Below are 20,147 nucleotides of genomic sequence, written 5' to 3'. Positions count from 1 at the left end.
TAGTATATAATTGGTCCAAAAAGGCCTAACCCAGACATCCAAAGTAAAAGTTTTCCTTTAACACCAAATTGTTCTATATGGTCCACATATTGTTCAGTAAAAAGTTAGGTTTGGGGGGGGGGAAAGTCGGTATATTAGTAGTTTTAAGTTTTTCGTCAATATTTCTAAAACTATGCTTTAGCAAAAACAATGCTCTATACAAAAATATTCTACGTGAAATTTAAAACAAAAAAGGTCCTATACATAATTGTTATAAAATCAACGGTTCCAGAGTTACGGAGGGTAAAAAATGGAGGTTTTCGATACTTTTTATATTCTTTGGGCAATTTATAGAAATTTTCTTTAACAAGATTGTGTTTTGTAAATAAAATTTGCTATTTCAGTGGCCGATGATATGTTAGTGATAAGCCCTTGAAGAAACGTCAACCTCACCACCCAAAATCATCATCAATTGCCCAGATAATATAAAAGTATCGAAAACCTCCACTTTTCACCCTCCGTAACTCTGGAACCGTTGATTTTATAACAATTATGTATAGGACCTTTTTTGTTTTAAATTTTATGTAGAACATTTTTGTATAGACCATTGTTTACGGTAAAGCATAGTTTTAGAAATATTGACGAAAAACTTAAAAAAACTACTAATTTACCGACTTCTCCCCCATCTCCCCCCAAACCGGACGCTCAAAATGGTGTAACTTTTTACTGAACAATATGTGGACCATATAAAACAATTTGGAGTTGGAGGAAAACTTTTACTTTAGATGTCTGGGTTAGGCCTTTTTTTGGACCAATTATACTATACGACCTCCGTAACTTTGGAACCGTTCATTTTATAAGGATTATGCATAGGACCTTTTTTATTGCAAATTGAATGTAGAACATTTTTGTATAGAAGATTGTTCATGCTAAACCGCATAGTTTTAGAAATATTGACGAAAATCCTAAAAAACTACGAATTTACCGATTTCTCCCCCCTCTCTCCCCAAAACCCGACGCTCAAAATGGTGTGACTTTTTTCTGAACATTATGTGGACCATATAGAACAATTTGGTGTTGGAGGATAACTTTCACTTTGGATGTCTGGGTTATGCCATTATTTGGATCAATTATATTATCATAATACTACATATGTATACACCGCAGACACACCAGACATCCCGCAAACCATGCTCAGTATATATGCCGATGGAGCAGCAATAGCGAAGAAAAGTCTGGATCGAAACCTAGCGAGAAGATGCCTACAACATGCTCTAACTCAGGTGGAAGATTAGTGCATTCAATAGAAAATAGCAATAAGGCCCAGAAAAACCACAAGCAGTCATGATTCAAGAAAAATTCGGAAGTCCTGATCGTCAAGTGCATGAGGATGTTCAACACACAGATGGAATGGTCCCACCAAGCAAGATATTTAGGAGTAGGTAAGAACGATCCTATTTAGGAGATGGAACGGTCCAACTAAGCAAAATATTTAGGCGTTTCTGTTAGTACTATCAGGTCTATTTCATCTTTGTCAATTTTCCATATTATTTCTTACATATCTTAGTTCAAACACTCCTCATATTCCACGTAAAAAAAGTTATTGTCTTTTTTCGTTGCTGTTGTCATTTTGAGTTTCCAGTCTTGTTCCGAGACTGATTAGGATTTTTTGCGGTATAAGAATACAGAGATTGGGTGGCAGTCTCATTGTTCTGTTTGATTTTCTGTAGGGGTTTCTTCCCTTAGCCGATATGTCCCAGTTTTGAGGCGCTAGGAATTCACCTACATCTCTCGTCGGAAGTACGCAGTGTATCCAGCGGATACGTAACACTGTTGTGTCTTTGAAGACGTGAGGATAGGATTTGTTGGAAGGGCTGAGTTCTATTTCTAGAACCTTCAACTCATTCGTTGAGAAACAGTGGTCATTTCTTGGAGTTTTATTACGATCAGAATATCGGCATCCCATCACTCTTCCAAGACCCTTTACCAACCTTATCCACTACTTTATTCCACTAAAAAGTTTATATAGACATGGGCATTTAGGAAAAAATAAATCGACTTTTTCTAGAGCCTTGCAACATTTTGCATTGTGTTCAGGACGACGTTAGGAAAAAAATCTACAATAGAAAATGGGTAGAAATGCATAATAGAAAATGCATAAGTACATAACATGCATCCAAAGGTGCATACACATGTCAAAATCAGTATATTAATGGCCAGATTTTTTATTCGGCGGGTTTTTAGGATCACTGAATACGAATATATAATCAGAACCGACCTCCGAAGCACCTGGTATCCGGGGTTACTGCTAAGGCACGTCATCTTCTGAAGTTTCGAAATAAATTCGTAATAAATTTATTTATTACTCGGGAGTTTTCCATACAACCCCAAATATATATCTATATTTAGGGTTGCTATCAGAACCGACCTCCGAAACCCGAACACCCTCGTAATTTCAGAAGATGACGTGCAGAATATTAGTCATCCTGGGTTAGGTAATCCGGGGGTCGGTTCTGATGTCATATTCGTGTTCAATGACCCCAAACCCCAAAAAACCCCGAGTAATCCGTTTGCATCAATTTAGTGCCTAAAACCCTCGAAACTCCAGATGACGTGCCTTATCAGTAATACTGGGTATCAAATGCTTCGGAGGTAGGTTCTGATTGCAAATGCGTATTCAGTGGTCCCACAAACCCACCGAATAATAAAATCTTTCCCTTAATATAGTGATTTTGTTGTATTACCTACCTTAAACAAGATTATAAAAAAGAAGAAGAGTTCCTTTTGACTATTGACTTTTATAAGATGTTATGAGACGTTTTGAATGACGGATAAGTTTGTAACAATACATTTGTATTTTAATTAAAATAAAACTATTAAAATTAGTCTTAACTTCTATAAAGAGTTAATCCAGAGAACGAATAAAACATGGTGGCAGCTGATTTGTAAAAATACGGATGAGAAAACTCGAAAAATTTAGAGGTTGGTTAGTACAAAAATACAAAGTACGAAAACAGCACAGTTAAGCATCAATTGAAAAAAAAATGCCTGATAACGCTCCAGTTCAAGAATCACCGTCGATAAACCTCACTTTATCACCTCCCGAATCATTTAATTTCCATCCAAGTGATTGGGTACAATGGAAAAACCGTTTTCAACGTTTTAGACGAGGGTGTGGCCTTGATAAAGCATCTGATGGAAAACAAATTGATGTGTTAATTTATAATATGGGGGTAAGAGCTGAAGAAATATTCTCATCATTTTCACCAGTTCCAACTACATATGATGAGACATTAAAACAATTTAAAGATTATTTTATACCCCGTAGAAATATTATCTATGAAAGGGCCAAATTCCTAAATCATAAGCAAGGGAGTGATACTGCAGAGAAATTTATTACTGACTTACATAGTCTATCAAAACATGTGATTGGGGGACTTTAAACAATGATATGGTTTTATTAGTGTTGATTATCGGAATGAGAGATACAAGCATAAGTGACAAACTGCAACTTGATGCTGCACTTACTCTCGAAAAAGCTGTAACCTGTCTAAGACAACATGAAGAGCTGATCCGTCAAAAACAAAACCTAAATGAATCAAATGTTTCTGCTCTAAGAGAACAATCAACTTACAAAAAATCACAGAAGCCCCAAAATTGCCAACAGTCAAGTAAAGGTGAGAAAACGAAAAAATGCCCTAGATGTGGATATGATTGGCATGATAAATTAGCAAACTGTCCTGCAAAAAATGCTAAATGTGGTACATGCAAAAATAAAGAACACTACAGCAAGATGTGTTATAAAAATAAAAAGTCCAAAAACAAAAATGTACATGCCATTCAGCAAGATTCAGAGCCTAATAGTGACGAAAACTCTTATGTACATGAAATTAAAGCGAGTGATGACAGGAATGTGTGGACACAAAAACTACAAGTCAGCTGCAAAGAGAGAATGCTTGAACCTATCACATTCAAACTGGATACTGCTGCTGATGTAACAATGGTACCTGTCCAAGTGCTGAGTAATGTAATAAATGAACTACCTCTAAATGAATCTTCGAATAAAGTATTTAGTGCCAAAAAGCAAGATTCAAAATACTAGGTAGAGTAAAATTAAAACTAAAATATAAAAATAGGGAAATTACAGAAAATGTATTTTTCTCTGAAGAGATTGATGTCCCATTGTTGAGTAGGAAAGCATGCCAAGGCTTATATTTAGTAAAAAGAATTCATTCTATAAGCACTGAGACAAATTGGGTCGCAGAATACTCCTCATTATTCCAAGGACTAGGCAATATGGAGGGTGAATACAAAATTGAAATAAAGGAAAATGCTGAACCATATGCTATTTCTGTACCAAGAACTGTTCCAGTTCCATTGAGAGACCAAGTAAAGGAAGCTTTGGAAGAAATGCAGAGAAATGGTGTCAATGGTAGTAAACATAAAGAAAGGAGGAAAAGGGGTCCGTATCTGTGTCGATCTGTCAAGATTAAATAAAAGTGTCAAACGTCAGTTTCACCCAATTCCCGTAGTAGAGCTACAACTTGCAGAGATTAGAGGGGCTAAATACTTTAGCAAACTTGATGCAAATCATGGATTATGGCAACTTAATTTAGCCGAAGAATCAAGAGACTACACAACCTTTTTAGCCCCATTTGGAAGATTTAAATTCCAGAAATTACCTTTCGGCATTACATCGGCACCAAAGAAATTCCAGAAAAGAATGTCACGAGTCCTTGAAGGAGCAAAAAATACTCTAGTCCATATGGATGATGTGCTGGTTTGGGGAAACACAAAAGAGGAACACGATGACCGCCTAAGAGAAGTGCTCGAGAGAATCAAAAAAGCACGTATAACCTTGAATAAGGGCAAAACTGAATTCTGTAAGCAGAAAATCGATTTCTTGGGATTTATGTTATCGAAGGATGGGGTAGCACCAGATCCAGGCAAGGTGAAAGCAATTGTAGACATGGAAGCACCAAAAAATGTCAAGGAAGTTCAACGCCTTATGGGTACTGTAACATTCCTAGCGAAATTTATCCCTAATAGGAGTGAGATTATGCAACCAATTACAAGTTTAGTTAGTCAAAGCAATGCATTTCTATGGGGACCAGCGCAAAAAGAGGCGTTCCAGAAAATAAAAGAATTGCTTATATCAGCACCTTGTTCAACAATGTATGATGCAAATAAACCTACAATCCTATCCAGTGACGCTTCTACCAAAGGACTGGGAGATGTATTACTTCAAGTTGAAGGTGGTCATAAGAAACCTGTAGCATACATCTCGAGGACTTTGACTCCAGCTGAACAAAATTATGCAAACATAGAAAGAGAAGCACTAGCTCTGACCTGGGCAAGCGATCGACTAAAGAGTTTTCTGATAGGAAAACAATATACCATAGAGACCGATCACAAGCCACTTATACAAATATTTAAAACTAAGCATCTCGATGATCTGTCCCCAAGACTTCAAAGGTTTAGAATGCGCATGATGCGTTATGACTACAATATTGTATATACCCCAGGGAAAAATTTATATATTGCTGATACTTTATCTCGTAAACCCATACCTTCAGAAGATGACAAAGAATTAGAAGAAGAAATCGATGCCTTTATTCATGGAGTCACTCTTGCAGGTATTCACACATCTGACGAGAATGTAACACGAGTTGCTAACTCACAAAGCAATGATCAAACCTGTAATCAACTGAAGAACTACATAATGGGAGACTGGCCTCACAAGTCTGCATTATCAGGTGATGTTAAACCATACTACCCAGTACGTCATGAACTATCAGTTGTGGATGGTCTACTTCTTAGAGGAAACCGTATGATCATTCCATGTGAGCTCAGGGCAATGATGTTGGAAAAATTGCACGCTGGCCACTTTGGAATAACTAAAACTCGTCGTCGTGCTCTGGGAACGATGTGATGGCCAGGAATTTCTCAAGAGATAGAAGCCAAAGTAAGATCTTGTCCTATCTGTATTCAAAACTCGACAAACCATCATGAACCTTTATTGCCAGCTAAATTTCCAGATTATCCGTGGCAAGTGATATCAATGGACCTTTTTAAAACTGAAGGAAAATGGTATATCGTCGTAACTGATAACTATTCCAGATTTTTTGAAGTACTTCCTGTTCAGAACATGAGATCACAGGAAGTAATAAACATCTGCAAAATAATATTTACAAGATATGGTATACCACAGTTGGTTTGTTCCGACACTGGAACACAATTTCATGCTTTTGAAACATCAGAGTTCCAACAGTTCGCAAGAGAATGGGGGTTCTCTACATCGAGAAGTAACCCACAATTCCACCAAGCAAATGGCGCAGCAGAAGCTGCTGTAAAAGTCGCAAAAACCTTAATAGAGAAGAATAAGAACAACATAGAGATGGCACTTCTGTCCTATCGAAACACACCACTAGAGAACGGATTCAGTCCATCCGAAATGATGTTTGGAAGAAAATTGAGAGATAATCTACCATCAATCGCATTAGCTGAATTTAAATCATCAAAGAAGCTAGTAAGCGCGGAGAGGAAGTACCGCTCGAAATATAAAAAATTATATGATGGAAAACATGGACCGAAGAATTTGAGTCGACTTCAAATTGGTGATTTTGTATGGATCACAGACCTGAAACGACATGGTGAAATCATTAACGAAGTTAATCCAAGATCATACATAGTTAAGACCGCCATAAGCACCATAAGGAGAAACCGTTTTCATCTGACCCCTGCTCCATATCTAAGCAGTATCCCCGATGGAGTATTGAAACAACTGCCAGGGATTCAACAAACAAATTCGACTCCAGAAACTACACCGACTACTCAACAACTAACATCCCAAAGACCAACAAACATTGAGAAAGGTAGTCAGGAAGTGGAAAGTCACCCAACTCAACCCAAAACGCCTGTACGACTTCCAACGCCAACGAAAACTGATGGACCATTTAATATTGAGCAGAGTAAGAATACAACGCGCTCTGGAAGAGCGGTTGTCAGACCTTTATGCTATCGTGAAGATTAGTCAGTAGTTATGTTGAAGATGTATCATCTTGAGGGGGGATGTTGTATTACCTACCTTAAACAAGATTATAAAAAAGAAGAAGAGTTCCTTTTGACTATTGACTTTTATAAGATGTTATGAGACGTTTTGAATGACGGATAAGTTTGTAACAATACATTTGTATTTTAATTAAAATAAAACTATTAAAATTAGTCTTAACTTCTATAAAGAGTTAATCCAGAGAACTAATAAAACAGATTTTAAAGTCTATGCACTTTTGGATGCATTTTATGCACTGTAAATGCAATTATACATTTCCATCCATTTCTCTATTGTAAACTTTTTTCCTGACGTCGCACAGTGGTTCCAAATGCTGAAAAACGTCCCTATCTAGGGATTTTCATGTTTACAGTTGTTTTCTTATACTATCGTAAAGTCGTAATACGCAGTTATAAGGATCAGACTGGATGTATTGTGGTTCACAGCTCAGGAACAAGTGAGCCATGTCCGAGGTTATTTTGGCCGGCGGAGAAAGTCTAAAAGAACGCGTATATTGAAAACGCTGTAAAACGTTTTGTGGTTTATCAATTTTATCGCTATAAAGCAGATTCTTCTTTTTTAAGTATGTAGTAATGTAAGATGTACAGTAACTTAAGATTTAGTAACAATAAATGCCTTAAATTTGTTACTACATAAATAGTGAAAATATACTTGAAATAATCAAAATTTTGTAAAGATACATTCAAAAAGTACAAAATTCTGTGTAATTCTGCGACTAATGTTTATTAGTCTTAAAATATATTGTAGGAAGATACAGAATCACTTTGGTTTAGCTGCCTATAACTGCCTATGCATTGCTGGCAGTTGTTTGAATACAAAAGTGGAAAATGACGCATATTACATGAGTCTGGCGATTGTGGAGTATTTATGGGCGGTTGTACATAAGTAATAGGTTCTGAATATTGTACTTCATAATCAAAATGTATTGGTAATCAGCAATTTTAAAAAACCCTTATAATATAAATTTTTAAACACATATGCATTTAAAATGAAATCTTAGAAATTCTTTCGGCTATATTGGATCCGCCATTTTGTTTTAATAAAAAGTAATGTTAGATTTGTAATCAACGACCTTAAATTACCAAATTTGACAAAAAAAAATGCGTTTTGATTGATACTTTCAATTTCTTTCCGCCATGTTGGATCAGCCATTTTGTTTTTCAGAAAAAATAATGTCAGATTCGTAATCAGCGATGCCAAAAACCCCTAAGAACGAAAGTAATTCCAAAATGTATAAACAATAGGTATACGCTTATAAAGGTTCATGACCACGTTTTTGGCATTTGGAACCACTGTGCGTCGTTCCGAACACAATTCAAAAAGTTGCAAATCTCTAGGTGCTGTATTTAAAAATCTATTTATTCCGATGTTTTTAGTGCTAAATGCCCTGGTATAATAGGTCTAAAAACGGCCGACCAACTTGAACTAAATGACCAATTTTTAAACATTGACATCTTTTAACCCACTATACAACATTATGAATTTCCCTTATTAATCACCTCTTTTACTTTAACACAAATCAGATAAACAAACTCATTAATAATACAAGAAATGCAAATCTCTAGAAGATATGCGTAGGTCGAGAGCAGATAAATACATCCTTATATAAAAATTAACACCGGACGATGACGTTGTTGTTTTGTGTAGGTTACTACTAAAAAATAATTATTAACTCGATAGAAACACGATTTGCGTGACAAACTGTTGCACAGAGCTACCAAAAACGAAAAACATCATTGACAGGACTTGGTACGATCTGGTATTTGCATTTTTCGGTTAATAACTACATTATTGATCTAATAATGCCGAGAGGGGATGTCTGTTGTTTTGTAGTCAATGAACACACAAAATGCGTATCAACAACGCAGCCACACCGGAACAATCAATTAGATGACTCATATAGTAGGTATATCATAAAATACTCTTTATTTTAACAGTAAAGGTTTGTTCTTTTAATATGGAATTTAGTGCTAATAAATTATGAATGACCTTGAAATATAAAGGAAGGTGGACAAATTGTTTACAAGAGCACATTTTTGGTAAACGAATAATAGGTACTTAATTTAGCAACGTTAGTGACACATTGCAAAAAAAAATTCAAACTGTTTGCATGAGCTTTTTGTAATTATGTATAAATGTATATAATATGTACTCACAAGAAGAGATTCAAAGATGACAACAATAACAATAACATATATAAAGCGCTTATCAGAAAATTTGAGAAGGATAGGAAACAAGTACAACATCACAAAAACATTCCAAATAACCAACACTCTAAGATCCATCCTGTTCAAAGTCAACCCAAACAACCTTACAAGAAAGATCCGAAAACTGCTTCTACAAAATACCCTACGAATACAACAATTTCTACGTGGGAGTAAATGCAAGACCACTAAGCGTCAGGGTAAACGATCATGAAACATACATCAATTACAGAGACTTCGAGAAATCCCAGATATGCAAACATGCCTGACACAAGGAGTACAGAGTACAATGGAAAGATGCATCAATAATCATGAAAGGAAACAGACATGGAAAAGAGAAAAGTCAAAGAAGTAAGAAGTAGCCATCACCCTACTCAACGAACAAATATGTGTAGCAAACCAATCAGCAGAATAATGGCTTTGGTTGCCAGTACTAAAAAAAGTCAAAAACAATAACATACCAACAATAGCGGAATAAAGAAAGTTGAAGAACCATTGAAAATCTCATACATAATACATATGCAACTCAAAACACAACCATGAATAAACTTAAAAATTTAAGTTTTTCAACATAACATCTACGATACATATTACACAAACAATTTAACACAAAATAACACACAAATTCAGTCAGAATTTGATACTCCTAGGGCAGTGGTTCGAGTGGTCAGCAAAGTGCGTCTCCGGAGCCGCATGCGGCTCTTTGACTCTTAAGCTTCTCTGGCACAAATATCCATAGAAGGCGCAATATTTTCATTTAAAAAAAATTTGGTAGGAAAAAATGATATGACATTATTTTATTCGAAATGGAAAGTGAGTATGCTGATCTGCTTCATAACAAAGTACGTTGCTTATCAAGAGGCAACATTTTAAAAGGTTTCGCGTCCTTTTTTCCGAAAATTAAAGAATTTCTCCTTGAGAAAGGCTTTCACTTAACAGAACTAACAGACGATCAGTTGATCCAAAACTTTTATTTCATGGTAGCTCTCATCTAAATCAGCTTAATCATAAACTGCAGGTGAAAGGAAACTTGATTTTTTCGATCTCAGAAGAAGTAATAATATTCGAAATAAAATATTATCCATATTTACTCAGAATTTTAAAAGAGAAACATTGTTTCACTTTACGAATCTGTTGCAGCATCGTCAAGAAAATAATTCCCCTATTAAAAAAATTATTTTTAAATGAGGGAAGCACTTCTCAGCAGGTGTCAGAAATTTAAAAACAGCAGAGCAACTTTAACATTTATCAAAAATGTTCTTAATGCTATGATAACAGAGTTGAAATTTGTTCTTTTGAAATTGTCATTGGTAGCTTTGAAATACAATAATTGTTGGATTTAAAAAAACAAGGAGATATGGCGCTATAAATTCGAACGTCTTTATTGTAAATTGGAAATATTAGAGAAAAAAAAATGTGATCTTAGTTCACAACACAAGTGGTCTGCTATGATTGACTTAGAGAAGGAAGACATGAGCATTTTCATCGCTTGGAAAAGTATTCCTGACTCTTAAGCGAACGGCTCCACGGCTCCACAGTCCACGGGCGAGAAATTGACGCTAGCAGTAGCCGTAAAACGAACTTAAGGTTCCACGGAACGGAATAGGAATAGCCGAACTGAACCGAATACGCACAAGTCCTGTAGTCGGTACAGTTCGGCTATTCCTATTCCGTTCCGCGGAACCTTAAGTTCATTTTACGTTTACGGCTACTGCTAGCGTCAATTTCTCGCCCGTGGACGATCGGCTGAAAAAGCTCGCGTTTGGTATTCTGGCCCTTTTCGGTTCTACATATACATACGAACAATCTTTTTCAAGCATGAACATTATCAATAGTAAATTGAGAAGTCGTTTTGAAAATTGTTGAAACGTGAAACGTTCATATTTGGCTCTTTGGCTAATAAGTTTGCCGACCATTGTCCTAGGACAATAACATCATTTTCGAACAATTTTTTCAACCACAGATTGCTATAGTCCATAAAACCGTTGATTGATGACTGATGAATATTTCAATCAAAGATAAAACCGAGACCAAAATTTCATTGTTTGAAAAGATATTATATAAAACCTAAAAAAATCAGATAATAAAAACTGCCCAGAATTTTCAGAATATCTTTTTCTCTTTTGAGAACTATTTCCGGAATAGAAATCGATCAAAAAATTAGTTAATTAAAAATGTAATTTTTATTACAGCAATAATTGTGGCTAAATGCCGTATAAACATAGCACTTACATATACCTACCACTTTATGGTCATACAGAAGACAACTAAACGAAATGTAGATAAAAAGAGAATTTGAATCCAAATAAGAAATGGAAATAAAAATAGAAGAAATCACTAGAAAAATCCAACCAGCTATGGACAACATCCTAAAAGAATTCACGACTAATAGAGAACTAATCATTCCGAAGGAGCTGAAACAAATTATAAAGCAAAGAAACAGAACCAGAAAAGCATGCATATATGTGACAGTTTGCACGTTTATCCTGCTATCGACAGGTGTAACACATCTGTACATATTTATATCCACACACGTACACACAACACAGTAAATCTCAGCTCCGCGGGACATGAGATTTCCGGAGTAAGGTGTTCTTATATCCGAGAGTCCGAGAAAAAAGAGCTCATTCTCAGATAATCGCAGATCGTATAAAGTTGGGCTGGTTTTACGTATTTTTTTATTTTGGATTGCCTGCGATGTAGCGCATGCGAGACGCCTTTCTGCTGTGATGCGCCTTTCTCACTGGTTTACCTTCCTTTTTGTGAAACCTCTAGAATTTCCTCTTCTCCAAATGTGTGCCCGTCAAACGAGCCAGTGGAAAAAATTGCTGTCCTCTTTTGCATAACGTAAAACTTCCTGTTGAACCTGTTGAGGCCCGTTTCCTACTATGTACCTTCTCTTGTTTCTCTCGGCACTTTTCGGGTTGATACCTTACGAGTTGGTAGTGTCTTCTTTGCCTTTCCGGTCTGTTTTCATGGGAGTTCGTCAAACTAGAACTTAGATTTTCATTCTAATGGTTTCTTAGTTCGTTAAAGATTCCGTACGCTTTTTTCACTAGGACCCTTACCTCTTGGGTTTCTCACTAATGGAGCCAGTATGTTACATGAGTTTATAATGAGAATCTAGCCTGAATAGCAAGAAATTTAAGACCAGTAACTACTAGATCACCTATACCTATAGTTGGCAGTCACCGTCTCAAATACAACTACAAGTTCAACTACAGCCTTAAGACCGGACAAAACCGGTCCAATCTAAGAAAAAGAAGAAGATTGACGGTATTCCATCTTTCAAAATCAACATTCCTTGCTTCTTTGAAAAATTAGTCTAAATAAGCAAATCAATTTTTGCAGATTTTATTTCCGAAAAAATAAACAATTCAAGAAAAAAACAGAACAGTTTTGGATTATTTACATTTTAATTTGTAAAAATAACATCAACATTATATTTTTGCTATTACATTATGTTAACCTTGAGAATGTAATAGAAATTATAATAGCACCCAATAAGTTGTGAAGATCATAATAATAAATTTAAATCAGTTCAAAATTTATTTTAAGATTTTTTAAACAAGTTTATAAAATTTTCATTTGAATATCACACTTGATTACCTAATTTCATGTTTTTTAATATCCAATGCTGTTTTTATGGTGAACATAGGTCAAACACATAGATAAATTAAAATAAATTGATTATGACGTTGAAAACATAATTAATAAAAAGTTTATTATCTACCCTAGCGTAAAAGATAAGATTCAGGATTCGACGATAATAGACCAGGGCGCATCTGTAAAAATATTAGTACATTTGGACGTTGAGAGGTGACTCAAATTTTTTTGCAGAACTTGCTTGAAAATAACTCAAATAATAATATTTGAGTTATCCTCCCTCTCAAAAAGGTCCGGAACATTGTTTAAATAATAAAAATGTCAAAAAATGAAGGAAAAATTCGATTTTTTTCTTCGTTTTTTGATTATAACTTTAAGAGTATTCATTTCCGGGAAAAGTTGTATTGACATAAAAGTTGTGTAATTAAATTTCCTACAATATAGAGTTGGTTGAAAATTTAAAAAATAGTCACCCTTGTTGCAAAATAGCAATAATTGGGAAAAAACTATACAAAAACAAGTATTCGCATTTTACGTTTTTCAACCATTTATGCTAAACTTAGGACCTTCAAATTTCACCCAGAAAAACTATATGATACAGTTAAACAATACTGTAAATTTCATTAAGAGCGGTTCAATAGATTTTGCAAAATAAATTTTGCAATCCAGCTTTCGCAAAAAAAATTCATTTTTTCAAACTGTTACAGGACTGAAAATAAAGCAGATAGCAAGTTGAATTTTTTTTGCTTATATAAGTGTACCGTACCTTTCATTTGCAATTTGCAAAACTAAAATCGATTAACCACCACGGCGTCAGGAATTTTTTTAAAATAAACATTAATTATTGGTGTTGCGCGCAGGACACCGGATAGTTTGCTCTGATTGGGCATTCCAATGACCTTGATAATTATTGATACATTTTAATTTTTATTACATTTCGATATAAATAAATAAATTTGTTTATTGCAAAATAAAAACCCATACTCTATTCTTTGAAATAACACTTTTTTTAGCAAAAACTTTCTTTGTTCATATATTTTAACTTGAGAATAAAAGTTTATTATTTTTAAACATATACTATTGTTTAAACAATATTTCACAAACAATAATAAAATTAGTTTGATTTTTGTGGAATTAAAATATTAAAATACTACAAAATATAGAGTAAGAAAATAATATATTAGATGAAGATTGGAAGAAATTTTGGTGGAAATCAACTTCATGTGAATCGAACACCGCTGTCCTGCGCGTAGCACCAATAACTAATGTTTATTTAAAAAAATTCCTGACGCCGTGGTAGTTAATCGATTTTAATTTTGCAAATTGCAAATGAAAGGTACAGTACACTTCTATACGCAAAAAAAATTCAACTTGCTATCTGCTTTATTTTCAGTCGTGTAACATTTTGAAAAAATGAATTGTTTTTGCGAAAGCTGGATTGCAAAATTTATTTTGCAAAATCTATTAAACCGATCTTAATGAAATTTACAGTATTGTGTTACTGTATCATAAAATTTTTCTGGGTGAAATATGAAGGTCATAAGTGTAGCATAAATGGTTGAAAAACGTAAAATGCGAATACTTGTTTTTGTATGGTTTTTTTCGCAATTATTGTTATTTGGCAACAAGGGTGACTATTTTTTCAACTTTTAACTAATTCTATATTATAGGAAATTTAATTACGCAACTTTTATGTCAGTACATCTTTTCTGGTAAATGAATACTTTTAAAGTTATAATCAAAAAACGAAGAAAAAAATCGAATTTTTCCTTCATTTTTTGACATTTTAATTATTTAAACAATGTTCCGGACCTTTTTGAGAGGGAGGATAACTCAAATATAATTATTTGAGTTATTTTCAAGCAATTTCTGCAAAAAAATTTGAGTCACCTCTCAACGTCCATCTCAAAACAGATGGGCCCTGGACTATAAAGCCACATTTTGAAAGCCTCAATTTTCTTGCAGGTAAATCATGACATTTGAATAGCTTAGCCATTTTTTTGAAATGCAGGTCTATCCTACATTTGATTTTTAGGGAATGGTCCCAATTTTCATTGATGTTCGTACCAAGCTAGGTGTATGTTTTTACCCTTTCTATTATAACTGAACAAAACGTTTCGGCCACTTACGATCGGAAAACTATAACCATATCTATTTCCAATTTTGATAGAGCTGAAGATGCTCGAAATGTTTTGCGGATATTACAAGATAAAACAGTTGACGGTTTGTTCAGAATAGGGATGAAACACCGAACAATATAAACACACTTTTTTCGAGGAATCAAAGAAAAGAATGCAAAAAGAATTTTCTTAACTATCAAGTGTATTGTCTTTTAAAAACTACTCTCGTTAATTTTCACATTTTGGCGAAAGAGACCTCCTCCTTCGGAGTCGGGCTCTTTCGCCAAAATATGAAAATGAACTCTAGTAGTTTTTAGGCAATACGCTTTCAAGCAAAATTATCGATAATTTTTGATTATTTCATTCATAGGAGATTCTAACCAATAGAAAGCTACAGAAATCTAAACTAAATCGATAATTTTTGATAATTTCCCGTCGTCAAGTATATTACGTCAGATGCCCTTCGTTGCTACGAAAAAATACATTCAGTGACATTAATGACAATTCATGTTTTACAACTCATCAAAGAGAATACCAGGAATAGGTTTAGCAAATATTCAGGTGAAGATATCAATAAAATATTAGTTAAAATTATTTAAAAAACAGTTTTATTCATAAAATAATCTTATCAAATTACACTCAAATTCTTAAAAATTATCGATTTGTTTTGCCCTCGTGACACTTTGACATAATAACTGTCAAAGTGTCACTCGGGATACAAATCGATAAGTTTAGAGCTCTCGTGTAATTACTACTGATTATTTGATTTATAGGAGACTCTGACCAATAGAAAGCTACAGAAATAAAAATTAAAGTGATAATTTTTGATAATATCTTGCTACGAAAAAATACATGCAGTGACATTAATGACAATTAATGTTTTAAAAGTTATAAAAGTAATGACTTTCAACCGTCAAATATTTATAACAACTGTGTGTTTAATTGTACTAATTTGTACTTACATAAATAAATTACAATAAAATTTTGGTTTTGAACATTTTTATTTATGAAAAAATCGCAGCAAATTGCACTCGATCTCTAAAATTATTATCGAATTGTTACCCTCGTGACACTTTGACATAATTTCACTCCCCTTCGGGTCGTGAAATTAAAACTGTCAAAGTGTCACTCGTGGATACAAATCGATAAGTGTAGAGCTCTCGTGTAATTACTACTGATAATTTTTGATAATTTCCCGTCGTCAAGTATTTTACGTCAGATGCCGTGATATTAATAGCAATTAATGTTTTACAACTTGTCACAGAGAACAACAAGAAATAAGTTTAGCAAATATTCAGGCGAAGATATCAATAAAATATTAGTTAAAATGATTTAAAAAGATAGTTTTATTCATGAAATAATCTTACCGAATTACTCTCGAGCTTGAATTATCGAATTGTTTTGCCCTCGTGATACTTTGACATAATTTCACTCCCCTTCGGGTCGTGAATTTAAAACCGTCAAAGTGTCACTCGGGATACAAATCGATAATTTTAGAGCTCTCGTATAATTACTACTGATAATTCGTTAAAAAAGAATTATTTTGACATAATATTCAAAAGTCAAATCAGCAAACACATGCCGTTAATAGATAAATATACAAGGTATGCTCACTATTAATTTATATTAATAATGAATTATTAATTGATATTAATAATTCATTATTAATATTAATTAATAGTAAATATACCTTGTATATTATCATCTATTAGCGGTATTATTTATATTAGGTAAGGTTAGGAGTTGTCAGAGAATAATCCCTGGCCACTCTGCTGCGAACGCACTTAATATTAACAATGGTTTTGAATCGTCGTCATGGAAGCCAATATCGTCGTCATGGCAACCAATTTGATTGAAAGTTTGGTTTTGACAACCTTGTCAAAGAACGTATTAATTTATGTATTTCCACTCATAAATAAAAATTGATTTAACTCTATTTGTTGTGGCTTTTTTCGAAACGTACGGCCCTAGAAAAAATATTGTTCCTAACTCATGCAGAAAGTGTCTTTCCCGCACTCGACTGCTTACCCGAAATCCGCTATCACGTCGTTCGGATCAACGGCAGTCTCCTGCGGGAAAGCATCACTTTCTGCACTAGTTAGGAAAATAACTACATTCAAGTAGGTAAATACATAATAATCTGCAGAAAAATCTATATTTTCATGGCCATAGTGCAAAGATGTAACGAATTATGACAAAACCTTGAATAATTTCTCGGTAGACTGCCTTATGACGATACGTTATGTATTATAATTAGTACACGGTTGTTGATTCTATACAAGTTGCTTCATTCAAATATTTTTCTACATTGAACGAGGTGTCTAGTTAATATGCTGACGGTTATTTCGTCGAGCTTATATGAAATTATTGTACGAGTCTCAAATGTTTGCACGTATATCTCCAGAGAAAATAATATATATTATTAGTGATACCAAAAATCTCACAGAGTAAAAAATGTAGGTTTTGCTTTTCTGAATATTTTAAATTTTTTGTTTTTCTGTAAGTCTATATTTGGTTAAAATATGGCTGTTCAAAATTTGCATACACTCGTGATTAGTGACACGTTCAAGACCGTTCAACTTTTTGAATTGAATTGAAAAATTCAACTGCACTTTTTGCATAAGGAAGTTATTTTGTTTATAACAGTATTTACTATTTTTAAACTAAGTACTTCGAGTATAATATTATGATGATATGACGTGTTTGACATTGAAAATTGAAACGAATGAACTACATGGAATTCGCTAAAGCGACAAATTTTTACGAAGAAAGTTTATTATGATAAATAGAATTAGCCTGAAAAATATATTAGTATTCGAACAATATGTTTATAAGGAAAGATAAAAGAAAATATTTTAAGATGTTGGAAAGAAATTGGAAAATGCAGCATAAAGGACTTATATTGGAGACGGAAATGTCTCAATCAATGAAAATTTTTGTTGAGAAATGCACGTAAATACAAAGAATTATGATAAATATGACAATACCAAGAAATGAATCCTAAAAAGGAAAAATTAAAAATGACTATGGAAAAGCAATTAAATTTTTTTTTTAAATGAATAACCATTGTCAATTTTTTATATACAAGGAGTATGATTATACCACGTACATAGGACTAATAAAATTCGTCCTCGTGAGAGAGCCCACAACTACTACCATAATGGCATATGGAATGTTTATTGAGTAAACGAATTTCCTCCTGAGAGAGTGAATTATTTTTATACAATGATTTGTGACGAAAAGAAAGTCAGTTAAGAAATGATGATGAACTGATATAAGAAGAAAAATAAAGACAAAACAAGTTATAAAAATACATTGAAGTAACGGAGTTATATTAAAGGAAAATTAAATCCCATTTGAGGAAAAAGACAAAAGAATTAGGAAAATTAAGACATAAAAATTATCTTAGAAGAAAGACAAGTATTAAGGATAATTTGAAGAAGATTAATGTCAAAAGATATGGAAAATAGAATTGAAGAGAATTTTGTACCTACAGTACAAAAAGTTACAGTACCTACAGTAAAAAGTACTATTTAAGAAGAATACTTTGTATGGCTTCAAGTAACATAATTATTAGTATAATATATAAAATAACTTTAAATTTCTATAATATAGATATACTTATTTTATTCGAATGAGGTCATGTAAGACTGTATTTCAATTAAAGAAATAGAGATTATTTTTGTGACGTAAAAGTGACTTCGCGTGAAGAAACTGAACTTCTATTTAACTAGTAACAAAAATTTAGAATAACTATTTAGCTATTGTAGGTTTTTCTCATTAGTAGTTTTTATGTAAATATTTTAATGGACGTCCAGACTTAATATTAATTACTCAGCAATTGCAAGCTGAAATTTTCTTTATGTTTATAGGAGATTTTCATGATATTTCAGGAGATTTTCATTATTAGGAGATTTTCATATTTTTTTAACAGAATATGGTCTATTTTTATTAACACTTTCTTTCGATTTTTTTTTTCATAACTGAATGCTGAATTTTTTTTTGATACCGACAATAAGATTTTTTATTTCAATTTTTTTAATATCGGTCGAATTTTAGTATAAATAGTTTATAATAAAGTACAATTAAAGACAATTTAGACAATAAAAACCAACTCTTGTCAAGGAAAAGGTACAAAATGAAAATTAGAAGATATTAGCATACCCATTTCGTGTTTTGAAACTAACTGGATCTCACCTAGACTGAGTATATCAGATCAGACAGGAATTTAGGGATGCAAGATGTAGAAGAAGATTTTAGAAACGCACAAATATCCATTTTGTCTTTTTGGAGCAATCCTCGTCACGCTTAGGAAGTGCACAGAGGCCCGGAAGCAAATTCAAGGGTATAAAGTTGCGAAAAACTACCCATCGAGTGGGTAAGGGTTAGAAAATGAAGAATTTATAAAGTAAATGATAAAAAAATAATGAAGAAATATGAAGAAGAAGGAGATTTTTGTTTAATAGTACACGATGAAGAAAGTACTAGGTATAAAGAAAATGAAGAAATATGTAGTTATTGTGAAGTACCAGACAAGAAGAAGAATAAGAAAAATAGATAATTTCTAATAGAAGAATATTAAAAATTGGAGAACATCAAAAGATTTGTCTTAAGGGTCTAGTAAAGAAGTAGAATTAACAAGTAAATTCAAATGAAGGAGTTGCAATTTTTTTTTAAACCTCTGAAATCAAAGTAAAGTATAAAATACAATTTCTGAGTATAGATTTCCGCGAGTCATAAGAAACGAAATAACTAAGAATAGACGATGTTTGATAATTAGTGAAATAAATTGTATATATTTGTAAATTTTTTTTATATATTTTTTTTTTGTAAAAATTTGTATAAATCTATACATATAACGTAGTCAGTTGATAATGATGGTAAGAAAATTTTCTTCTCTTCGGGGAGGAAAAAGGAAGCACGGTACATGGCTCAGAAAATTTTCTTTTCTAAGGGGGATGATATAATGGGATTTATCTCATTATTTAGATAATTTAGAAATCCTTAAATTACCTTAAAGTATTCGTTAGATATTTATTTATAAAACAATAAATATTACGCATATTTGTTATAATAATTGCAAAGTAGAACACCTTAGTTGAAGTCCACGTTTTGCTTACTCAACAAGGTTGTGATTATTCATTTTGACACACTAACGAGAATATA

The sequence above is a fragment of the Diabrotica virgifera genome, chromosome 6, assembly GCF_917563875.1.
Source record: "Diabrotica virgifera virgifera chromosome 6, PGI_DIABVI_V3a".
Classification (NCBI taxonomy): domain Eukaryota; kingdom Metazoa; phylum Arthropoda; class Insecta; order Coleoptera; family Chrysomelidae; genus Diabrotica; species Diabrotica virgifera.
This window is presented reverse-complemented; position numbering follows the sequence as displayed.